The 27,423-nt window shown below is 37.4% G+C and overlaps 1 protein-coding gene and 1 pseudogene across 2 annotated transcripts in view; one reads left to right on the top strand and one right to left on the bottom strand.

Moving 5' to 3' along the window:
* Nucleotides 1-27,423, bottom strand: part of LOC128888026 (uncharacterized) — a 189,184-nt gene that overhangs the window by 109,208 nt on the left and 52,553 nt on the right. The gene's annotated exons all lie outside the window — the stretch shown is intronic.
* LOC128888069 (uncharacterized) lies at nt 20,513-21,885 on the top strand (annotated as a pseudogene).

The raw sequence follows: 27,423 nt of genomic DNA on the forward strand, positions 1-27,423 counted from the left end.
TGATTGATGTACCACTGCAGGGCTGTTCCGCGTAGCAAGACTGGAAGGCCTTGCAAGAGGGCGGTGGAGGTTAGCCCATAGCTGGCCTGCACGATTTCCAGTCGGTCGAGGAAATCGTCGGCTCCTTTTCCACCGTCGTACATGACCCCGTTCTTCCGGAGGCCTTCCAGGGGGCTCAGGTCGGTGGTTGATGTTCCGGGCGGTCGGTAGATCTACCGGCGGTGGACAATATCTTGTCCTCGTCTTGAGATCCCATAGCTCGGAGTCGTTCCACGACCCTGGCTAAAAGGTCGGCGAGCGGTCCGTTGGTCTCGGGTCGCGAAGGGTGCTCTGATTTTCCGTCGGGCGCCAGACTCGCGTCGTACAGCTGGGCCTTTGGCGATGGTGAACGCGCTACGATTGTCGGTCACGCAGTGATTCGAACGGGTGGTCTCGAGACCTCGGTTCCTTCGGCGCAGTACAATTCTTCGGAAGTAGGAGGATTTGAGGAAAAGCAGAGTTACGGTGGGAGTTGCCCTAATGGGGTCGGATAAACAGCGTTAGCACGAGTATCCTTCTGTCCATGCAGTAAGCGTCTTTCCGGAAGCCGAGGTATTCCCACGCCACGAAGACCGAGCTTCGTTATGGGATGGCAGGTTAAACGGTTTTCTGCGTCCGAAAAGGAGCTCTTCGGTCGATCTCTTCGGACGCGCTCAGTAGGAGGAGAATAGCAGGTATACAGAAATAAAAGAAATAGACCGTTTGAGCGGCGAATAGATGTTTATTACAGAGAAGTACGTCTGTACATTATCGCTCGCCCAGGCGTTCTGCCTGTTGGGCCGTCGCGACTCGGTATATATGCACGGCGCTCCCCGCTTTCGGTAGCGAGAGAGCGTTGTGCGGTAGCGCGGCGCTCGGTTTCGGCCTAGCGGTGGCCGTGAGTACTACGGTCGAGGAAGGAGAATCAAGCGCGAGAGGAGAGGTCGCGACTACTATTCGCATTACAACCCAGTATTAGGCCAATCGGTAGAGAATTAAAACAGCGTTTTTGTGACAAAAATAGTAACAGCAAACCGATTGTGCAGTTACATAAAAGGGGATGCGTAAGTTAATAGGTACACTGATGGACATAATTATACGACACCCCATTTATTTAAAAAAAATATGTATAAGCTTGTATAGGTAGCGTAAATGATGATAGGATGAAAGAGTACTATTCGCGAACTCCATCACAATGTTAACAAACACAAAGCGTCGAAGCATTTCCAAAAATTGCAATGTTTGGTTTCTTCTGTAGGACAAAATTATAAGATATTAATGTTAGTCGATTACAGACAGTCGTTGAATCTAAATGTATTTGTGTGTTTCGTACTATGAATTATATTTATTTATATAATTATATTACTCTATTATAACTAAAATCATACCATGTAGTAAAGTTCTAACTGAAGAGGGAAAAATAGAAATCTTTCAAAGAAGAGCAAAAGGAGAGAATTTAAAACAAATGTCACTAAAAGTGAAAAGAAGCAGGTGTATAATTCGTAATTTTTTAAATAATCCAAAGAATTGCGGAAAAAAGAAGAGATCTGGAAGACAATCATCCCTTACTTTAAGAGATAAAAGAGCAGTTTTAAGGTGTGCATCAATTTCAACTCTTACACCTAGGCAAATTTTAGTAGAATGTGGGTTAAAAGTATCTGTAAAGACTGTAAAAAGAGTTATACAAAAGACACAGTATCTGAAACGAAAAAAATTTGCTGTTAAACCATCTTTGTCGATAGTACACAAACAGCGTCGACTGGATTTTGCTCTTAATCATTTACAGTGGAAGAAAAAATGGCGGAAAGTGCTTCTTACTGATGAAAAGAAAATGAATTTAGATGGACCTGATGGTTGGAAATATTATTTTCACGATTTACGGAAAGAAGCAAGAATTTTAAGTCGCCGTCAATGTGATGGAGGATCTGTGATGTTATGGGCAGGCATCGGATATAATGGGAAAATTCATTGATAAAACTACTACAAGAGCAGATTCAGAATCATGCTGAAAGAGTGGCTGGTAAAAATTTCATATTCCAACAGGACAATGGAGCTGTTCACACAGCTAAAGTTGTAAAAAATTATTTTCATCCTCAAGATATACCAATTTTAGATTGGCCAGCACGGTCTCCGGATCTTAATATTATAGAAAATGTGTGGGGTCAGTTGAGTAGAAGAGTATACACGAAGGTTGCAAACAATATAATAGTCTGAATGATATGAAAGTTGCAATTCTAAAAGGTTGCGAAGACTTAGATCAAAAGAATATAAAACATTTATTCAAAAGTCTACCGAAACGAATGATCGAAGTTGTTCAAAATAAAGGAGGCTCTACACATTATTAGTACTTCAAAATGTGTATAAATTTTCAGAATTTTTGTACATTCTCTTTTTTTTTTAAGCAGTGTCTTATAATTATGTCCAATCGAAATTGTATTATTTTTGAATAAATTAGAAATGTTTTATCATTTTTCGCAAAATTTATGAAATTGTTATTAAAAAATAAGCCATTTTCTTTTGACGAAGTGTATTTTAATATAACTACATTATTGAGTACCGAAACCAATATTTTTCGGGGTGGCTTATAATTATGTCCACCAGTGTATGTTTTTCACTCCCAACTCTGTTCCGCTTTTTGTTATTTACAATTTAATGATAAAAAATCGTGATTTTTGTCGTTTTTTGCTTATACATTTTAAACTAATGTAGCAATATCAATGCTCCAATGAGATAAAATGTAGGTGATGAAAATACCTACAAAATGAGACCTCGAACGTCTCGATCGGATACTGAGGAACGGAGAAAAATCTGGAAAACCGGAAAATTCAGCGTCTTTTCAAACATTCGTATCTTCGCCATTTTTTAAACTGAAGCGCTGGCCTTTTGGGAACAAGTAGTGATTGATATGTTCTTTATGTGTGCAAACAACGGGGATTGTCGGATAGGTGGTTTTCTCACAATCGCAATCTGAATATTTCAGTGCGCTTTCTCTCATCGGGCCTGTATGCGTTATCGTAAGACCGATTTTTATTTTTAAAAAAGATTTGAATAGTTGACGTCGTGTACTACAAAATGTATATTCTAATTTTTCGATCAAATGTGTTGAAGTATTAGAAAAGCCCTAGTAAACCTACCTTATATAGTCCAAAGGTTCCCAACGTTGTCGGTACCGCCCACCGGTGGGCGTTGAAGAGATTTAAGGGGGCGCTTTTGGTCGAAGACAAATTTGGGGGACGCTGAGGACCAATTGCCGCCCCCTGGGCAATACTCGCAAGAACGCGCCAAAAGTTTGATTAATGTGTACTAAAAATCTTCAAACGCATGTTTTAACAAATATCCTCAATGTTGAACAAATGTTGTAAATGTCAGTGTAATCAACAATTTACCAACAAAGAAAAGAAACAGATTGTCAATGGTGGAACGCGGCAATTTAAGATTGCTGATGACAGATCTGACACCAAATATCGAAAAATTATTGTGGTTACACCAAGCTCAGCCTTCTCACTAATAATATTATATTAATTTTTTTAATAATATATACTTGTTTATCAAATTTTAAAAAATACATCAACATCTTAAAATCTTTCAATAAAGTAATTTTAAGAATAACCGGTCCTTGCTTTTAAATATATGTATAATGTAGTAATATAGTATATTTCACCTAAAAGAGGCGCCGTCGAATGTTGCCAGTTTTAAAAAAAACCCTCCTCCTCCTTTTCGAAATCGGTTAAAAAGAGGGCGGTGGGCTAAGAAAGGTTGGGAACCTACCTTAAGGTACATACTTACGAAAGGATTTTTCGACGCACGAACAGTTCGACACACGGATTCGACCCCCACTTCTGGCTATCGCTCACGGGCTGTGCGCTGACGAACGCTTTTCGAATGTTGTCGGTCCATGATCAAAGGATCGTGCGTACGGTGCCACGGTAGGACGAAACGGCTTTCGGCGATCAAAAATCGATTTTCGTGAATTCGAAAAATGGAAAAACTGTTTACGTACATCGATAGAGGATAAATTGTTTAATGTAGTGCAATCCGTTTTTTGATATTTGCTTCCGTTTTGCTGTGGTGCGCATTCAAAGGCTGTTGAAATTCGTCCAAGAAAAACGCTTACGATATTACTCCTAACTTCAATATACGATTCTAAAAAACTTTGCTCAGAAAGACGATATTCAAATGAATTATAATGTTTACTAGTTTTGTATAGATAGTATTCAATGCATAAAGTAAGTCGAAATGTTAACAACTTTTTAAATAATAGAGTCTGCTTGGAGAGAAGTACATTTAAGTAAAATTGTAACTTTACGCATGGTTATAAAAAATTATCCGCACTTGACCGAGGTTTAATTGCTATCACAGGAAAGAGTGAACCATCCTCTATCAGATTCTGTAAAGATCAGGTGCTCCTAGGTGCCTTATTTCGAGAAAATGGCGATTAAATTAGACTAAACACATGTTGGCCGCAGCGCTTGATAATCGAAAAGCAGTACCAGATGTGATGGTTTGCCTGTCATATAGACTTTTTAATGGATTTAGCGAGTAGATAAACATGTATATGAACTCCTCATGACAAACTAAGTTGCAATGTAGAACATTTTTAAATAATGGGGCTCGAGTTTAAAATAATATACGATCGTACCGCGCTCCTACTGCCCAAGCGGTAGATCGATTATCGACCGCGAAAGTCGCGAAACGAACGCGATACGATCGTGTGAGAAACGGCTAAGCAGAGAAAGCGGGAGAATGGCAGATTTTCCTACCCAGTAGGCGCTTCTGCATGCCAACTCCGTCCGCCCCACTTATTATTCTTTCAAATTTGCTCCGATTTGACAACGAAAGCGGGATTGAAAACATTCGAATTTTTGGATACCTGTTAATAAAGCATTCACGCATCCGATACCATGAACGGCGTTAACGTGGGGTTGCTCGTTCACCCTGGAGATGGGCCTGAAGTTGGAGGTGGGTTTTCCCCAAAAAACGACATTTTCGAATTTTATCGCCATTCATGCGGGAAAAAGACATCAAAACTGTGTCACCCCGATGCCCTGGACTGTTGGACATGTAATCCACCCAACGAAACAACGTTCTAACCCTTACACTTGGGGGTAGACCACCTCTACCTCTGCCCCCCTCCATTCTGCTCTGGGGGTAGTTTTCGAAACGGGACCTTTTCGGCATTCATCCTTAATGTATCGAGAACAAACATGGTGAATTTCATCACCCTCCGATGTGTGGAAGCGCTCCCTTACGAAGGGGGTTGAAAATTTGCGAGCTGTTCCACCCCCTCCCCCAAAGGGTGCCCATGGGGTGCATGGTATGAGTGATCGCATTTTCTGGATCAGGGGAGTCCAGAGAATGCATTGAGCCTAAAATCGAAACCGTCGTCCAAAAATTGTGGATTTTAGAGGGGAGGGGGGTTGTGGGGGGGGGGGGGTTGTCCGAGAGGGATTTCAAGGGATGGATTTTGTAGAGGGCATCAAAGTGAATCGTCCCAAAGGTTTTTTTGAAGTTTTCAACCCCTCCTGTCACTCCTGGCCTTTTCCAAAGAGTCGTTTTTTTACACCATCCCCTTTAGGGGGGTGAATTAACCCCTTCACATCAACCATCGCCAATGCAACTTTGCACACACCCAGAAGACACTTGAACACTATTCCTCGCGAAGTTTCACCGAAATCGGTTAAAAACTCTCATAGTTATAAGCATTTGAAGAATCGTTCCGGTTTGCTTGTTCGGCAATGTATATCTTTCCACAACGACAAGGTAGATTGTTACGGACAGAATGTAACAAAAAAAAAAAATGAAACATAAAAAAAGGAGGTTACAGAGGATACCATTTAATACCCTGTCATTTAACGTATATCATTTAGTGTATTAACGATACCTCCAATGGGGAAGTAGGCGATTTCGGACGCTGACGGTCGGAGTCAGTAGTTCGCTCATGACTAGAAGCCTTTACGTGCACGGGGGAACCCGTGGCCGTAATTTGCCGTAACACCGAGAGTACAAAACTGCTCGAGAGTGGCAAATGTCGCCGTAACAACGGTAGTTAACAACTGACCGAGAGTGGTGACTCCTTACCATAGCACCGAGAGCCCATGCTGCTCGGGAGAGGTAAGAACCGGGCGTGGACGGGCAACTCGTACCGCGACCGGAAGGCTGTCTGCGAGATCATAAGCGCCTGAATGCATATCGTTTGATCTTGTCGAATCTTATTGTAAGATGGGTTTACTAATTGCCGCGACGAGTCGGAGAACTGTTCGCGTGTGGAGATCGGTCAAGAAAGTAAACCCGAAAAGTCCCTCGCGGGGCCTTTTGTGCTAACGTTCCGATAGCTCGCATTTAGGGAAGAAATATTAAACGACACCGTCAAAGTGCAGACCGCGCCCGTTTGACGGCGAATGCCGAACGATCATCGGCGAGCAGGCTTTGTGTCTGAACGCGGAGCCGCGAGTCGAGCGCGAAAAGAAGAAACCGCGTGACAATAAACCGAAGGAGGACACGTGCCGAATTCTCAAAGGTTCGATGGAGTTTTGGTAGGAGACTCAGGAGGGGATGGATATTATAAAGCGGCGAAAATGGAGAGTTAGCATTAGCATGTTAGCCATCATACCAAACAGTTAGATATAATCGTGAAACCGTCGCAGAACATAGATATTTTATCACTTATAACCATATACTTCCCAATACAATATCGCTACATGTAGCCTTAAAATAATTATTTAATTTGCGGCGTCCAAATGTCACAAATACAAACTGACAGGTTGTACAGGTTAGAAATGACAACTGTTGCAAATACAAACTGACAGATTATACAGGTTAAAAATGAACGAGCGGCGTGAGCGGCAGCCATATTACAATTCCGGCCGACGAGCCCTGCCGAGTGATTCCGAGAGTCGACGAATCGACGAACGGCCTTAGCTCCTATTGGCTAAGGGTTGACGAAAAATTCCTTGAAGAATCAGAATAAGAACAACAAGACTGCCTACCGTTTCTGGATAAATCATGACATGATATTACGATATCTATGTTGTTGGTGGACCGATTTTATTGATTTTGGTTTTATTCGAAAGCTTATGCGCGATTTGTATTAGAAAAATGGCTTTAGATTTAGAAAATACAGCAGGCGTGATGAGATATTAATGAAAGAAGTTTCCAGTTAGGTTAGAATGGACCATCTCTCCTGTAAAAGATAAGCGGTAGCGCCACGTTATACGGGGTGGCTGTATAATTTTTCATGAACTTGGCGTCGAGACACTACCGCATCTCTAGATTTTCGTTATTTCAAAGTTTTTGTAGTATTTCTAATAAATTGACTGAATTCATGGCAGTGAGTTTATCATGGCTGTGCATTTTAGCTTTATAGCTTTAAGATTGATTTGAATACTGCAATGCGAAGGAAACGATTTTATACCTAGAGTAATGCTGTTTGTGCTATTTTGCACAAATTTTTGTAGAATATAGTAAAATAAATCGATAGAATACAAAATAAATAAAAAATTAAATTTCTGTGAATTTCGACAGATTACTTTTATAATTACTGACATTTATATTGTTAGAATTTTCAATGTTTTTTAATTAATATTTTATTGCCGCCATTCTAAATACGAACATAAAAAGATAAAACAAACAAATTATTACAATAATATATAAAAGTTTGGCTACAATCCTACAGAAATAACAAATCTATACCTAGATATAAATAAATCTGTAAGAGTAAATAATTTCATAATTTTCATAATTGAGAAGATGTGTGGAAATGCCTGTGTGGCCTGTGTGCCCGTGTGGAAATACAATACAATGTAGGCAATTATAAACATAATGTTCTAGTAAACTTTCCGTCTATTACTATTTACACATTCCTACCTATACCTACAAACCAGGTCAAAATACATCTTGAATGGCGACAATTAGCATCAGACGTTTACATATGAGGAGTTTCAGTGTTGAAATCAGTATAACATTCAAATTTGTAGATTCAAATCAATTGAACTTTTCACTTAAGGGGTTAGTCGCAGTCAGGAAGAGGAAAAACGAAATTTCTTTGTGATTTTTTTGTAGTTATTAAATAATAATTTGCAGGAATAACAAGTAAGTATATTATAACGCATGTTTTAAAGAACTAAAAAACATTTTTTGTTTTAAGAAACGTTTAATTTATATCGTCATAACAGCCGATGACGTAGACGATGATTTAAAAACATAGGTTTGCGGTGTGCAAGATTTTTCTACACTGGTTTACCTGAAAACAAAAACAAAGGTAGATTTCGAAAATAGATTAGTCTAGCGGGTCCCTGAACGAAGGATTTTAGAAAAAATTAATTTAATACAAGATGGTGTACATTTGAAGTTGATTTTCAATTTTTTCACTAAAATTAAGCGATTCAATACAGGATAAAAAAAAGTATACAAGAAAATAAATAATCCTTCGATCAGGGACCCGTCAGTCTAATATATTTTTTAAATCTACCTTTAGTTTTGTTTTCAGGTGCACCAGTTTGAAGAAATCTTGCTCACCGCAAACCAAGCGGCCACCCACGCCATCGCCTGTTATGACGAAATGGATTAACCTTTTTTTAAAACAAAAATTCTTTTATAGTTCTTTGAGACATACTTTGTTATATATTTACATTTCATTAATTATTATTTACATTCATTAATTATTATATTTACATTTCAAAATTATTATTTAAAAAAACACACACAAGAAACTGTCAATTTCCATTTTCCTGACTGCGACTAACCCCTTAACGAGATGTAACATATGAAATGTCCGTTGGAAGGTAGTTCTTTTGCAACAAAAAAAAAAAAAAAACATTAGGTATTTGCGAATCAAGATAACATAAATCCTATGAAAGATTTCATTTACATAAGGTAAAATCAACAAGTTCGAAAAGTGGGTTTCCCATGAGCTGAATATAAACAGAAAGAATCGACGATACGAAGTATGCATTTCATTGATTCAGCGCCATTCTCTCGAGCTATTCTTAGGTTAGACAGTGAGTTGTGACGAGAACTGATCTGATCAATAGCTGGGTGTTTCTCAATTACTATGGTAATGTTGGTATACAAGCTAATGTTGACTATGTGGTTACTCGTGATACGTGATATTTACTACATCATCTGAAAATGGGGTAAAGCATCATTATCTAATTTTACTCTCAATGTTTAGTGGTGTTTTATTAAAAATGAATAAAGAGGAAATCCTTAGTCTTGCAGATGTACATTTTTGTTGACGTTTAGATTACTATACTGTATGTAGATCATCTTCAAAACTGGAAAAATTGCAATAGAATAAATATACTATAATAATTTTCTAAGAACGTTACAGTGTGCGAAATTAACGACGAAAATGTACAAAAATGAAAATAAAATTTGTTAAAGGGACCTTAGGGCCCGTATTCACAGTCGCGACTTAACCATTGTCTTAAGAAGTTCTTGACTAAGTTCGCCTTATTGAAATAAGCATTGCTTGAGTCGCTATGTACTCACAGTTAGCGAATAAGCTCGACTTAGTTAAGAAATCGATGCTTAAGGTTTGCTTAGTTGAGCAAATGCTTAAGGAATGCTTGTTTGACGATCGGCTATTTCCGTCGATTTTCCATTGTAACAACCAATTAAAATGATTCTTGAAAATGCAGCATTATTTATGTATCTTATTCGTGCCCGTCCTGAATTGAACATTTGTCCTGGTGGCTCCCCTCGACGGAATTTTATTCAATTTATTTTTTTGTTTATTGTTAATCAATTATTAAGGGTAGAAAATAAATAATTAATTTTTTGCGGGTGGTAATTACAAACAACCCTGTGAGTCATGCCTACAAAAAAAATCAGAAATGATGATCGGTTATTTAGTTACCACACGTAAAAGTTTAAAAACTGTCGAATTCCTGGAAATGGTTAAATAATTAAATAGAAACAAAAATACCAGCTATGCATACGATAGGGAGGCAACTACGGTCAACAATTTTGTAATTGATATCATATTTTCCTTAAAAGTTCATTATTTCTTAAACGATATCCATTGTTTATATATACGCTCATTGGATGATAAAATAGTAAATAATTAAAAAGAAACAAATCTGGCAATATGCATATAAAGGAAGGACATTTATTGTATGATATAAAAAAAAGTTTAATAACATTAGGAATATACAATATTATTTTTTTTGTTATATATATATATATATATATAACAAACATATATATACACATATATATATATATATATATATATAACTCCATTTCGTATTTTTTAAGAAAGAAGAAGGAGTTACGAAGCCGCTATTTTCATCTTTATTTTCGCACGCGTGATTAAGTCATGTATACTGTTGACTCAAAAATGTAACCTCAATTAAGCGAAATAAGAACACGTTTTCAATGAATAAGGCGAACTTATTCGACTATGAATTCACAAGGACTTAAGAGTTTCTTAAGAATCGACTGTGAATCTAGAATAGACAACAATTGCTTTCAAAAGGAAATGCTTAAGTCGATGCTTAAAGCGTTACTTATTCGACGACTATGAATCTGACGAACACTTTAAGCATATGCTTAAGGCCAGCTTAGAAATAAGTTGCGACTGTGAATACCGCCTTAGGATTGTATTGTTTAATAGACATGTGCGCCCGAACGAACAGTTGTTCGGGAATTAAGTACCAAGGGCCGGAAGTTATATCAGTACATTTCGACTGTTTATATCTTGATAACGAAGCCTCAGATCGCAAAATGGTGGACTTTTTTATTTGTATTGATGTAACAACTTTATCCTTCAAAAAAGGTCCCACAAATTTGGAAACATCCTGTATATACATTTTATGCAAATAAGGCTCAATTCCTTACTATACCTATATACATGGGTAAAAATATATTGTTTTCAAGAGTGAATACTATTATTAATGGAATTATTTCGTTGAAAAGGTGCAGCACGTTTACTTTGTCCTCATAATACGAACATGTAATGTGCTATAACCTAATGGAATTATATGATAAAAATGAAAAAGTATTATACTTTTTAACCGACTTCGAGAAGGAGGAGGTAACTAAATTTGACATGTATATTTTATAACCGACTTCGAAAAAGGAGGAGGTAATTAAATTCGTCATGCATATTTTTAACTTCCCGATTTATAGGAAAGTTATGGTATTTGCCCCTAAAATGAAAAATCGATTTTTAAGCAGATCTACATGTTTCAAGGTCATTGAGTCACTTTAGCCTATTTTTAACAAATTGTTTGTGTGTGTGTATGTGTGCGTGCGTGCGTGCGTGCGTGCGTGCGTGCGTGCGTGCGTGCGTGCGTGCGTGCGTGCGTATATATGCACGTATATAAACAAATTTTCCGTTAACGTTTTCTAAAAAATTAATAGCGAGATCAAAATGATCGATGGTGCAATCGATGTGTATCAATCTAACTTAGAGCTGATTAGATTTTGTTCTAATTCGGTCCAGTAGTTTTTTAGTTTTTTTAAGAAAACTTAACTCAATAATCCAATCTAGATGGGGAAATATAGCGAATGAGCGAATAACTAAACGGAAATAATATATATACATATATTACTATCATTACATTTGTATGCATATGTATAACACATATACATATACATACAGGGTGCTCCAAAAGTATGGAAACAGTCAAATATTTCCAAACTGGAACATTTGTGAGAATAATGGTTTCGAGAAATGTTTAGGGTTTCAAAAATTCTATTGAACATGTCGAACATGTTGAATTCTATTGATTCTATTGATCTTCAAAGGACCGGCCAAAGTCACGTCTGTGAAAGCTGGCTATGAGACCTTTCCAAAACACTAGTTTCAAACTTTTTTTTTTACGCGATAGGTGGCGCTGTAATTGAAAATCGGGAAGTGCCGTGTGTGACCCGTGTTGGTTATTTTATTTAAGAATATATAACTTTACATAAAACTAGTTATTAAATTAGGAACACAGATAGAATAGAGATTAGTATACATGTTGATTATTATAATACATTTTTGGGAACATATATGGAACACGTTCCATGCACCACGCGCTAGCCGTAAGACGTAACGAACACCATGAACAAAAGACACTCTTCCGCTCCTTGGCGCTGCGGATACAACCGCATCTTATACGCTCGAATTACAACACTCCCCCTTATTCGAGGGTCAATTTCTTAAAAACAAACTTTACGACAAATTAAATCATTTTCTTAAGCCTAATGACTAAATACAATTCAAATGTTTGCGCTTCGGAATCGACTTCATTAACATATCAGCTACCATATCATTCGTGCTTAAATATATTACGTTTATGTCTCCCTTTTCCTGAGTTTCGCGAGAAAAGTGATATCGTATATCAATATGCTTGCTTTTAGAATGTTCCACGCTGTCTTTACATAGAGTTATCGCACTCTGATTATCACAAAATATAGTAGATGCGTTAGGTATAAAATCTTCAAGTCTAGAATAATGCAAAAATCTTCGCATATAAATAATTTCTTTAGTAACTTCTGAGAGAGCTACGTATTCAACCTCCATGGTCGATAATGCCACGCATTTTTGTTTTCGTGTACTCCAACTAATGGGGCCGCCTGCCATGGTAATAACGTAACCGGAGCATGAATGCCTATTTACCAAATCGCCAGCCCAGTCGGAATCTAGATACGCTTCTAACACAGTATTACCTTTAATATAATTTAGCGAGTATCCATAGTTCCTTTTAAATACCGTAACACATGTTTTCACTTTTTCCAATGACTAATATCTGGATTTTCACAAAATCTACTTAACGCACTTGCTGCAAAGGCTATGTCTGGTCGCGTTGTGTTTGCTAGATATATTAGATTTCCTATCAACTCACGATAGGGTTTTCTTTGCATTTCTTTTATACTTTCCTGTGATGGCGATGTGCTTATAAATTTTTCATTTGGCTCAAGCGGTGTCCCTATTGGTTTACAATAGCGAAGCGTTTTAATAAATTCTCTATATACCGACGCTGTAAAATTCTTGTACTTCCTGTCATTCCATTTCTGTCGATGTGCATACCTAAAATGTCTTTTACTTCTCCTAAATCATTCATCTTAAATTTAGCTTTCAATAAGTCTTTAACTTTATGTATTCTACTTAAACTTTTTGATCCTATTAACAAGTCATCAACATACACTATAATTATAATTACTTCTCGTTCATCTGAATTTACATAAACACATGGATTAATTGGATTTTTCTTAAAACCTATACTTATTAGAAAATCACTTAGTTTCTTATACCATTGTCTCCCTGCTTATTTAAGCCCATATAATGGTTTATTCAGTTTACATACCTTTTCATCTTTGGAGACTTCCTTGAACATTTGAGGTTGAGACATATATACACTAACGATCAAAACTTAGCGGACAGATTTTTAAACGGTTCAAAAACATGGAAGTTTTCAACCGATTGGAATTAAACTCCGTGAGAAGTAGTTTTGTAGTGTCCTCTGGGCGTGTGTAAAGTTACATGGGCGAGAGTTGATGCGAAGGGGTTAATTCACCCCCCTAAAGGAGAGGGTGTAGAAAAACGCCTCTTTGAAACAGGCCAGGGATGACGGAAAGGGTTGAAAAATTCAAAAAAAACCTATAGGGCGACTCTCCTTGATGCCCCCTACAAAATGCACCCCTTGAAATCTCTCTCGGACAAACCCACCACCACTAAAATCCACAATTTTTGGACGACGGTCTCGATTTTAGACTCCTTGCATTCTCTGGACTCCCCTGATCCAGAAAATGCCAAGGCCCACGCTGTACCCCCCATAGGCCTCCCCTTGGGGGGTAGAATAGCTTGCAAATTTTCAACCCCCTTTGTAAAAAAACACTTCCACGCATCGGAGGGCGATGAAATTCACTATGTTTGTTCTCGATACGTTAAGGATGAATGCCGAAAAGGTTCCGTTTCGAAAACTGCCCCCGGAGCAGAATGGAGGGGGGCAGAGGCAGAGGTGGTCTACCCCCAAGTGTAAGGGTTAGAACGTTGTTTCGTTGGGTGGATTACATGTCCAACAGTCCAGGGCATCGGGGTGACAGAGTTTTGATGTCTTTTTCCAGCGTGTATAGCAATAAAATATGAAAATGTCGATTTTTTTTAAAAACTTGCTACCAACTTCAGGCCCATCTGCAGTGTGAACGAGTAACCCCACGTCAACGCCGTTCATGGATTCAGACTCGCGAATGCTTCATTAGCAGATCCTTAAAAATTCAGATCTTTTTAATCACGCTTTCGTTGTCAAATCGGAGCAGATTTGAAAGAGTAGTAAGTGGGCCGTACGGAGTAGGCATTCAGATGTGGAGCGAGTGCCTGCACCCTTACGTGGTCAGCCCACGTTAAATTGGGGTCCGGTCTGGTCTGACTACGTACGGGTGCAACGAAACAACGTTCCAACCCTTACACTTGGGAGTGAACCACCCCTACATCTGCTTCTTCTCCATTCGCTCCGGGGGCAGTTTTCGGAACAGGATCTTTTCGGCAGTCATCCTTAACGTATCGAGAACAGACATAGTGAATTTCATCGCCCTTCGATGCGTGGAAGTGTTTTTTTACGAAGGGTGTTGAAAATTTACAAGCTGTTCTACCCCCCAAGGGGAGGCCAATGGGGGGTACAGCGTGAGCCTTGGCATTTTCTGGATCAGCGGAGTCCAGAGAATACATGGAGTCCAAAATCGAGACCGTCGTCCAAAAATTTTGGATTTTAGAGATGGTGATTTGTCCGAGAGAGATTTCAAGGGGTGCATTTTGTAGAGGGTATCAAGGAGAGTCGTCCTAAAGGTTTTTTTGAATTGTTCAACCCCTTTCGTCATCCCTGGCCTGTTTCAAAGAGGCGTTTTTCTACACCCTCCCCTTTAGGGGGGTGAATTAACCCCCTCGCATCAACCCTCGCCCATGTAACTTTACACACGCCCAGAGGACACTACAAAATTACTTCTCACAGAGTTTGATTCCAATCGGTTGAAGGCTTTCATGTTTTTTAACCGTTTAAAAATCTGTCCGCTAAGTTTTGATCGTTAGTGTATATTATCTATTAAATCACCTTGAACGTATGCAGTGGTTACGTCCATTTGATGCACATACATTTCTTTTTCAACACTACATGCTAAAAATGTCCTAATATTCTCATATCTGGCCACTAGTACAAACACTTCCTCATAATCAACTCCTTTTGTTTGTTAATCCCCTTGTGCTACTAATCGTGCTTTAAATTTGTCCAAGGATCCATCTTGTTTTGTTTTAACTTTAAAACCTCATTTATTAGTTATTACCTTCTTATCTTTAGGTTCGTTTACCAAATCCCATGCTTCATTGCCTCTACTCGTTGCGTTTTTTGTGGACTGTTTATGGCTTCCCATACATTATTCAGTTCTATATATTGATTATGATTTGCTGTTAGGCTTGACTGATAGATCTTTCGCGGCCTCCGTACATATCCTTTTCTCTGAATTTTTGGTCGCCCACGTCCTCTTTTAGCTGGTGTATCATCATCTATCTCTTTTTCTTCATCTTCTGAATTTTCTTCTATTTGTTCAACTTCTGAAATTTCTTCTGTTTCTTTTCCTACTGTGATTTGTTCTTCTCCTTTGTCCTCCGTTGTATGTTTTAGGGGTGCTTCAAAAATTGCATTATCCCTTTCTTGTAGATACGTTGTATCTTCTCGAATTCGAATGTCTCTTCGTTTTACTATAGACCTGGTTCCTCTTTCCCAAAGTCTGTATGCTTTGGCTTCTGGTGAATAGCCTACTAAAACGTACTGTTTTCCCTTAGGTTCAAATTTATTTCTGTTTGGTCTTTTTTCAAGAGCAAATGCACAGCTTCCAAAAATTTTCATGAATCCAATGTGAGGTTTTCTTCTTGTCCATGCTTCATAAGGCGTAACATTTTCTAAGACTCGTGTAGAACAACGATTCTTTATAAACGCTGATGTATTTATTGCTTCTGCCCATAGTGAAAATGGAACTCCTGCTTGTAGAAGCATACATCATCGTGCTGCTTCAACTAAACGGCGGTTTGGCCTTTCAGCAACACCGTTTTGCTGGGGTGTATATTCTACAGATAATTCTCTTGATATTTCTTCTTTCTTGAGAAATTTCGTGAATTCATTTGATAAATATTCCTTTGCATTATCTGTAATCTTCTTATCGAACAACTAGTAGCTTTTTCAACTTTCGCTTTATATTCTTTGAATACTTCAATTATATCTGATTTCCTTTTCAGTATTGCGACTTCTGTATATCTACTCTTATCATCAATGAAGGTAGCAAAATATTTTGCTCCCCCTAACGACATGGTTTGCATTGGACCACATATATCACTATGTATTAGTCCAACTATATTTTTCTCAGTTTTCGTTGAATGTGAATAAGGTAACTGATGTATTTTACATTTATCACAAATATCGCAGTTTATATTTGAACTACTTACATTTTCTATTATTCCTTTGACTAAATCACAGTTTTTCAGCCTCTTAACGTCATTGAAATTTCTATATCCTAATCTTTGATGCCATTTAAGCAAATTTCTGTTGCACTTTGAGATAACATAGCTGATTGACTGTTTTTCTCATCTACTATGTATAGTCCATCTTGCATTGTGGCTTTCATGGCAATAGATCCATTTTGTCTTCTTACAATAGCATTATTTTTATAAAATGTTACCTTATATCCATTTTGTGTAATACTTGATACTGACAATAGGTTGTTTTTAAAATCTGGTACAAACATAGTGTTTTTCAATTTTATACTATTTGTATTTCTTTCATTTAGCTGCACTGCAATCTCAGTTTCTCCTTTTCCTCTAGAATTTGTGTAATTTTCTGTAGCCATATATATTTTACTGTTTTGTTCTGCGTCAATTTTTTTAAATTTATCTTTATTATTGCACATATGCATAGTAGCTCCACTGTCAAGGTACCATATATTTGATTTTTGCAGTTCAGTATTTAAAGCAATTGCAGTCATTGCGTCCTCTCTATAGTTTTTGACTTTTTTATAACCTGTGTTATTTTTACAATACTTTGCTATATGACCTATTTTTCCACATGTAAAACATTTTACATCAGTCTTTTTGTGCTCATGTTTCTCCTAACGACTTCTTTGGTAATTCTTTGACAGTAGCGCTTCCTCATTGCAAACTTGATGATGTCCGTCACATTCCGTTTTCCTTATGTCTTCTTCCATTAGTTTTATTTTAAGTTCTTCAAGTGTAGGCATGGTCTCTCTAGATTCTATGGCAATACAAAACATTTCATACTCACTTGGCAATGAATTAAGCAACATTATCGGTAGTATAGTATCTGGTAGTTGTATACCAGCTTTGTCTAGTTTTTCTACCTTTTGAATAAACTCATTTATATACTGTATCATACTTTGATGAGGATCTTTCTTCATTCTGTATAATTGTTTGAATAACACACATTTTTTCATGGGACCTTGTGATTCATATATCTGCTTTATCGTTTCCCATGCTTCCGATGAGGTTTCACATGATTATACTGACTTGTTTTCACGCTTAATAATCAGGTCGAGGGCCTTCTCATCCTTTTGCATCCATGCAGCTGCATTTTCTTCCGTTTTTATAATCGACTTATCAACATATCCCCACAATTCATTGATTCGAAGCACACTTTTCATTTATACTTTCCATGTTTCATAGTTTGTGATATCTAATTTTTCAATCTGTTGCGCGTTTACGACACTCCTGATTTCCTCTTTTTTTTCTATTATATACCAGACCACATGTTCACTTAACCTCACTAAATTTCACGAACCGGCCAAGGCCCATAACCTGCTGGTTATTTTATTTAAGAATATATAACTTTACATAAAACTAGTTATTATATTAGGAACACAGATAGAATAGAGATTATTATTCATGTTGGTTATTATAATACATTTTTGGGAACATATATGGAACACGTTCCATGCACAACGCCCTAGCCGTAAGACGTAACCAGAGCCCCAGGGCCCCCAAGCTCTACTCTTGTGACCATGAAAAATATTAAAGAATTATTTATTAAAATGATTTAAGCCGGGTTTATATTAATATACGCATGTTCCATGTCCTCTGTCTGCTAAAGGACAAAGACAGGTGCTTGCAGTGGATAGCAGCGTCAAGAAGGGAGGATTTTCTCCAGCTTCCCCCAAAGGTATAGAGGAACAGAGTCTTATGCGATAGTCATTTTGGGAATCGCTACCTTTTTACAAAGAACCTCACGAGGGATCCAGTACCAACCTACAACTTACCAGGTAATAATTGATTGTACACTTTTTAATGTATATTTAACAAATTTTTAATGAAAATATTTAATAAATTCTATTAATATCAATTAGCACCTGCTGCATCTGCATCTGTCAAGCCACAGGAGGAAACTAGAATGGAAATTGAAGAAGAAGAAGATCGTAAGTTTTTGATCTCTATACATATGATAAAATGATATATAAACATAACATTTATACACTATATGTAAATGAGAAGACCTCCAACATTTAATGTATATACAATATTATATAATTTGGTTAATATAGATCAACCCGTGCTCACCGTTGGATGCCAGGACAATGTGGAATTTCAGGACAGCGTGGGACTGAAGGACAACGTGGGACTGAAGGGCTTCATTGACTCCGACGCCTATAATGTGCTTTCCTGGTTCATCCAGAGGTTAGTGCATTACCTTACAATAATATTATCTTCTATTGCATTCTTTTTTTTAGTTATGATAGGTATTTAGTATTATGTGTGTCATTTAAAAGGTGCTTCTATTAATTCTTCGTTACAATTACAGATTGTGCTGTCCAAAGGGGTCGACGCCAAGCAGCCAGCAGGAAATGCTTTAAATATATTTAGTATTTTTATAAATAGTAGAATTAGTATAAAATTTCATTGAACACAAAATAAAAAAATAAAAAGGTAATAAAAATTAAATGGAATATACTTTCATTGAAGTCTGTGTAATGCATTACACAATCTTTCTGAATACCGCCAAAAACTCCTGAATATGTTATGAAATGAGGAAAGTGTGTGAATGTGTGTAGCTATTTTCTTTTTAACGGAAAATTTTGCATATCGTACACCATTCCTTATCACTAGACTGCGGATCTTTATGCAAAATAAAATATTCGCGAACATCCCTATAAAAATTGAACCTAAATAGGACTTTATTTTATTCTGCAAACGTTATAACATGAACTTTACTTTCAATCTTTTTTATATTCTTGCATATTGTTTGCATTTTGTAGTTTCTTGCACATTCAAATTTTCTATAAATGCATAAAGATCCGCAGTCTACTTATCACTTTCATGTAAGTTTCATATAACTAAACGGAGAATATATACCTCACTCTAATTATATTTATTTTCCGTTTGAAGTGTTGATGGGTGCTACTTTCGGGGTCTTCTCACAAGTCTCCTTCAGTTTCCTCCATCTTCCATTAAAGTTGCAGCTTATACTAGCTTCAGACCCACAGATATGTTTAAAAATTGTCGTTCTGATTATGTCCGCAACTGTGCTTTGCTTGATGGTTGGCTCAATTGGTTGTCACGTAATGGCGACACATCTATCCTCACGCATTTTCGGTATTTGGCCAGGTCAAAACACGCGTTCTCGGTATTGACCTAGGCAAAAGCTATCGCGTGACGAAAGCACCGCGCGCTCGTACGAACGATGGAGCCGGGTCACTATTCAGGTATCAGAATATGATTATGCAGTGTGACTGCTCGAAGAAAAGTCTCTGTCTCTTCTGTCACCTCTAGTTTAAGGAATTTTCGCCAACCATCCAGTAAAGTACGGTAGTGAGAAATTATACCGTCACTCGATGGTATCTTTGTGTTTTATATTTTACTATGTATCATACAGGCCAATATGATACATAAATATGTAAAATACATTTATACATTTATACATAATTGCATTACTTATATATATTTTTCTTTCCATAGAAAACAAGAAGAATCATCAAAGATTCAACAATGGAGGAACCCCGGAAGAAAACGCTGTTCAAAGGTGTGGCAAAAGTTTTGTAAACAGCTAGGCAATTCAGGCGCCGGAGGTCAGCAGTGAGACAACGCATCGAGAAGATTAAGCATTTCGTGCAGACCGGTGTGTGTCAGGTTTTAGAAAACCTGCCAACACCCCTGCACGCGATGCTCTCTGCCCAGATGCGCAACGCAGGAAAAGCGAAATCGGCGCGACGCCTCGTCTCCGACGAGGAGAAACTATTAGCTGTAAGTATTTTAAAACAGAGTTCCAAAGCTTATCGATATTTGGCAAAGTTATTTCTTTTGCCAAGCATCGAAACGCTTAGGAAACTAATATCGCAAATTCCACTAAAAGCTGGAATTTGCGATAACGTTTTTGAAGAACTCAAACAGCGGTCCAACTTATTCGTCGATAAGAAAAGCAGATACGCGTGTCTGCTTTTTGATGAAATTAGTTTAGCGCCTCAAGTACGGTATAATCCCTCAATGGATGTAATTGAGGGATTTGTAGATACTGGTTTTTCGCGTAATTTAGATATCGCGGATCATGTGGATCTACAGTGTGGATGCTGAAAGAAATTCATGGTGTGCGACCGTAGAAACAACCTGTTATATATTCATTTTGTAAAGGTTCCAGCTCAGCTGAGAACCTTGTTCGTATGTTTAAAGAAATAGTTCGCCGTGCATGTCAGGCCGGTGTAGTAATAGTAGTAACAGTTTGTGACCAAGGAAGCACAAATTGTAAAGCTATTCAGAGCTTATTAGATTCCTCGAAGAGAAATGCCTTTCAGGAATCGAATGCACTGCGGCATAATGTTATTGTAATCGACAATAACATGATTGTACCGCTGTTTGATCCTCCCCCCCCCCCATTTGTTAAAATGTGTCCGCAACAACTTGCTGACAAAGGACTTGAGGTTTAAATTCCAAGATAATATTTCACAGGTGACTAAATGGTCACACATGGAAGATCTATATTTTATTGATAGCAGTAATGTTTATGAGGACCGACTCCTGCATAAACTTACTGCTAAACATGTTGTTTCTAGTAAAATCCCTAAAATGAAGGTCAAATATTGCACCCACGTTTTTAGTCGAACAGTTGGAGCCTTAATGACACCGATAAGCCGTAGCAAGGCTAAAAGTGTATGCGGTACACGTGAAATGTCGGGTGATGGAATTGACACTGCTCGACTTATTTATTTTATGAATAACACTTTCGACAGTGTCAATAGTAGTGTTGCGCAGTCGACAAGTAGAACAGACATGACTTTAGTAAATGTTTGGAATGTATCTATTTCGGGGTTTCGTAGCATAAGCTTTTTGAAAAGAAAGCCTACGAAAAGGAGCATCCAAAGGTACTGCAAAATTGGATTAGGACTCTTCAGAATTTAAAATTTTTTAAATCTCATCTGCGCGATCTTGGTTTTGTTGAATTTGTTACGCGTAATTTTAACCAAAACGCGCTTGAAAATTTTTTCGGCTAAATAAGGCAACATGGTGTCCGCAACACTAATCCCACTTGCAGAGCCTTTCAAGGATATTATCGAACACTGCTTATCAATTCATATTCGCAATTGGTAAGTGGGGATACCAATTGCGAATCTGAAGAATCCGCAGGGTTTCTATGTAACTTAAAAAAATTTATATCGGTTGCTCCACGTGTACCGACGGACGAAAATGTAATTTCTCTAAATTTTAATGTTCCAAGGGCACCTGAATTAGCTATTCAGGCTGCCATTCGATATGTTACGAGAATTATTCGCAAAAAATATGTTTGCAAAAGTTGTTTGACCTCATTTTTCAAAACCGACAATTTCGGGGAATATTCGTCGATGTATAGTGGATGCACATTTTTAATTTCTAAGGTCGTGTCTGTTTGCTATGCAAATGTTTCCAACATAGGATCCACCACTGGACGTAACGAACACCATGAACAAAAGACACCCTTTCGCTCATTGGCGCTGCGGATACAACCGCATCTTATACGCTCGAATTTCAACAGCCCGTAAAGGGTCGCACGCAAAATAAACATGAATAGCTAGATATATGAATTAAGCGAGCAAGAACAACCCTACTCGCGAGCTCGCGAAGCGAGCAAACAAAAAGGACCCCACTCGTTTTCTTTTTTTTTACATCTACTCGCCGATTACGCCGAGATGGCTGGACCAATCGGGATGAAACCTTTTACATCTTGTAGAGCATGTCTTCCAGTTGGTCCCGTTATCAAGACATTTTACGATTTGACATTTTTTACCCGTTTTTTTTGTTGTTGCGAAAAACCGAAACATTTAATACTGTTTCTTACTGCGAGATGGATGGACCAATCGGATTGAAGCTTCTTGCATCTGGTAGAGCATAACTGCTACTTGGTCCCATAAAAAAACATTTGACCTTGTTTTATTTTTTACCATTTTATACTACTTTTTATCTGAAAAAGAGTACTATTTCACGTATGTTTGACCTAACATCGATGAAATCGATGATAATCCTTACGTTTGGCTGACGAGCAGGTTTTCGTGATGATCACATTTGCAAAAATTTATGAATTTTTTATTGTTTGTAACTATTGCTATTACAAAATTCTTATGTTTTTATGTAACTTGGCGAGGAATTGACGGATCGAAATGGAATGTTCCACATTTAATGACAGATGATTACATGACGTTTAATTTTGCGCCACCTCCGAAAAGGTTGCATTGTATTTAATATGCTGTATTTAATAATTTAATCAAATTCATCAAGAGCTGATGAGTATTCATATAAATTATCTAGAAATTGTTTCATACTTTTCAGTGTAGTTTTAATGTTTTTTGGGCGCAAGATCTTTCAAACATTCATGCTTCGAATTCAAACTACCGAGAGTCTCGACCTACCTCAACTTTAGTACTGTTACATTACACTTTAATCTTATGAATACTTGAACTCAGAAGTTGCGTATTATTACATAATATATTTTGCTTTATCTAACAAATATCGTTACTTGCTAAGTAAACGGCCTAGAAACTACGTGCGATCGTAGCAAACACAAGGCTTCGTTATCTTAAATAATTTTCTACAATAATTGTGAGAAGCATGAATTATTTCCTCGATGTCCGTACTGTTGAATTAATGTGAACTTTAGCCAGGGAAGTTTACGGTTAATTTTATATAAATTTAAAAGAAAACTGAATCAACAACATATTCAATGTTAGTAAATTTTGGATCCTAATTTGAAATGTGCATGTTATGTTTCAGTTGTAATCTATGACAATAAAATTCCAGGAAAATATTAAGATTTACAATAAGAGTATTCGAACATTGATAAATGGGCTCATATTTTTATAATAATAAACAAGTATCTACTACATATTTGAAAACACTATTTGTGTATTGATATTTTATGTATACATTGGAGCAATGTTATTTCTACTTATTCAATAATACAACGACGTTTTGGTTAAGCTATCTTAGTACAAAATTCGAATAAAAGAAAAAAAAAAGAAATCGAGTGAAGTAGTTCTTTTTAAAAATGAATATATAACATAATATTGTGAAAGACGATAATACTTTTTTAAATCTCTCTAATACATTAAGACAGTCTATTCATGTACCCTAATTATATTCTGCACGAAAACATTAAAACGCTTCGTAAAGTGCAGTTTTTCACGAGTGAATTTCGCATGAACGACTGTAGCTCGTTTTATCAGCCTTTATTACTTCCCAGTTTGACATCTGTTTTTGCAAGACACGTTCTATCGACGATAGCGTGGATCCAACGTTATCATTATCCACCTAACAAGTTATCGTGATGTAGTTACGGCGTGTCTATACACGCGGAGTAATAATTTGATATGCATGCTCGTTACAAAGTGACATCGCTAATCGGTCGACCCGTTTCGTATCGAAATACCCGAGAATCCAAAGGAGAAACGCTCTATGTACTATAATTTTTATCTCGGCATCAAATTAATGAATGTAATTCGTTTAACTTAACAAGCTGCCGTCCCTTTTAAATTGCGTTGATTACGATAACGAAAACTATGATTCAGTTAACGACAGTGAGCGAAAAAATTAATGTCAGAGGTTCATAATTCGTTTCAAAGTACCTGTCCCGGCGCGGTTTAGCGCTTACTGTACACGCAAAACGTGTAAATTAACGCGAGCGAATCTTTGGGATCATAATTCTTTCAACGCAATACTTTATTTATGGCGAACAAAATTTTAACATAATCGCGTCTGTAAAATGCAAATTGGTGAATGTTATTTCAATATACAGAGTGGATTACAGGCTTACCAACGTTGTCTGTGCAACTCAGCACGGTTGATATTATACTTTAGGCGATAAAAACTTGTATTTGTAAGTTTTTTGTAAGACTTCTTGCATACAAGGATTGTAGAAGAAACAGTTTAAATTTTTAACTTAAGATCACACCAAATTACTTTTATTATTCTCTTTAATAAATCTCTGTACAAGCTGTCAACAGACTCCGTTTTTTTTTTTCAATTGCTCGGCTGTCGTTTTTTTTTCACAGACCTGTGTCAAAAAGCTCGCAGGGAGTTCGATCCGTTTTGCACAGATAGGTGATAGATGGCAACTCATATTTGAATGCCCAAACTCGGCTCTTTCCTCATATTTTTACTGACCGTCACAGAATTTAACATCTTGTAAAAAGATTTCCAAAAGAGAGCGTTAGAATTTGTTTATACCAAGTGTTATGACGAACATATAAACGACATGATCTTCTACAATGAATTGTAATCAAGTATATTTTCTCCAAAAATGAAACAATTTAATATACTTTATATCGAATACTGAATATCACTTTTGTACTAAATAACAAAATCCTGAAGGGCCTTCTGAAAATTTCTTTACTTCTTACACAAATTCGAAACCAATCAAACGATTAATTAAATCCTACTAATTTCGCGTGGATTACATCATATTTCAAGTGCATTAAAATTTTTAACGTAGAATGAAAAATGTTATCATTTTGGCCTGCAGTGACTCTTGTGTTCTATTAAAAAATGTATATCAACACTCTTGATAAATAGTTAAAACAAGTATAAATACTATTATTCATTTGAAAATACTTATGGCATCTTGATGATCGTAAGCTGAGATAAACTGTTACTTCGAAAGCCAGAAGGCAATTGAAAGTAAGTTAGTTCTAAGTTTGCAGTTTGTAGTCGTGTTCAGCAGTTTCGAAATAACAAACACAGTTTATAGCAACAGACAACATAAACATCATTTGGTTATTCCTTCCCTGTGCCACACCAAAAGTAAATTGTTTATCGATGCCTTCACATTTCATATTTTTTAACCTTTTAAAGGGGAGCACAATCTTTCAATCCGAAGAAGTGCTGATATTCAGGAATCGTTTTCGACAATACTATAGGTTTAATGATATTACAAATATGTCAAACTATACAGGGTGTCTACGTATAAGTCCGGACATACGCAGGGTGTCAATTCTACAACAACTTTCCAACAAAAAATTACTCTTAGACATTTTTTTTTGTGTCGCCTTATTCTCGAGTATTTTCACCTTTAATATTCTTTCTGTATTTTCGATTTGACACTTTTTAAACGGCCATAACTACACTAAATTACAGTACACCATTCGAAAAAGCGTTAAATTTTCCATCTCCCTGATGCAAAATTCATTACGTAGGTTTAATAAGTGAAAAATTAGGTCAAACTTTACATTGTGACAATTTTAACAAATTTGATTTTTTTTTCTCTATCCGTTTTTAGGTTTTAAATACATAGTTGTTTAGCGGGCACTCCTCGGGAAAACTTCCTCGAAGTCTCAGCTTTTGAATGGTATTGTCGAAAAAAATTCTACGGTGGTATTTTAGGGAGAAAATGATGTTTGAATGGACAAAAGCGGACGTTTTTAGGTGAAAATCGACATTTTTCAACAAAAATCGACTTGTCACTTTAAAATTAGCTTGACATCGGGTTTGATGTATTTTTTGGTGACACTCCCGAGTCTCGCGGCCGCGCTTGTACGCGAACAAGTGACTCGACGTGCATCGAAGGACATTGACGCTGCCCCCTAGCGCGTAGCCTTCGCTATCGCGGCCGCTCGAACGGTCTACGCGCGCTCTAATTGGTCGGGTTTTTCGCTTAATATCTCTTTAACGAAGCCCCATCCGACATTTTTGCAAAGAAAATTGTTGTTCAGAATCGTCTCAGCTACCCCCCATATCCGGCTCCTCCCCGACTTTTGGGACACCCTGTATATATATACAGGGTGTTTCATTTTAATTCACCACCACGGATAACTTAAGAAATATGCATCGGATCAAAAAACATCTCGAATAAAAGTTTGATGGTTTGAAACGGGACATCTGATGCGGTTAAAAAAATTTACCCCTACCCGCTAGTGGGTCGGAGAGGGGTGTCACTTTAAATTTAAATTAGAAACATCTACTTTTTATTGCAGATTCAGATTCTACGCCACAAAATATATAGGTTTTATTTGAAACACTTCTTTGATTCGTGATAGATGGCGCTGTAATTGAAAATCGGGAAGTTCCTTGTGTGGCCCGTAAAGGGACGCACACAAAATAAACATGAATAGCTATATGAATTAAGCGAGCATCAATAACCAGCTAGTTTTCTCTAACATTTCACCTGCGAAATAAACATTTTTTAGTACTTCAGTGAAAAGCCCTGTCGCTCATACCTTAGCGGACAAGCAAACCAGAACGATTTTTCAAATGATCATAACTATGAGAGTTTTTAACCGATTTCGGTGAAACTTCGCGAGGAATAGTGTTCAAGTGTCTTCTGGGTGTGTGCAAAGTTGCATTGGCGAGGGTTGATGTGAAGGGGTTAATTCACCTCCCCAAAAGGGGAGTATGTAAAAAAACGCCTCTTTGAAACAGGTCAGGGATGACGGAAGGGGTTGAAAAATTCAAAAAAACCTTTGGGGCGACTTTCCTTGATGCCCTCTACAAAATGCACCCCCCTTGAAATCCCTCTCGGACAAACCCACCCCCCACAACCTTCCACCCACTCTAAAATCCAAAATTTTTGGACGACGGTCTCGATTTTGGACTCAATGCATTCTCTGGACTCCCCTAATCTGGAAAATGCTATCACTTATACCGTGCACCCCATAGGCACCCTTTGGCGGGGGGGGGGGGGGGGGACAGCTCACAAATTTTCAATCCCCTTCGTAAGGGAGCGCTTCCACACATCGGAGGGTGATGAAATTCACCATGTTTATTCTCGATACGTTAAAGATGAATGCCGAAAAGGTACCGTTTCGAAAACTGCCCCCGGAGCAGAATGGAGGGGGGCAGAGGTAGAGGTGGTCTACCCCCAAGTGTAAGGGTTAGAACGTTGTTTCGTTGAGTGGATTACATGTCCAACAGTCCAGGGCATCGGGGTGACACAGTTTTGATGTCTTTTTTCCGTGTGAATGGCAATAAAATACGAA

The sequence above is a fragment of the Hylaeus anthracinus genome, unplaced genomic scaffold (assembly GCF_026225885.1).
Source record: "Hylaeus anthracinus isolate JK02 unplaced genomic scaffold, UHH_iyHylAnth1.0_haploid 11989, whole genome shotgun sequence".
In the NCBI taxonomy this organism is placed as follows: Eukaryota; Metazoa; Arthropoda; class Insecta; order Hymenoptera; family Colletidae; genus Hylaeus; species Hylaeus anthracinus.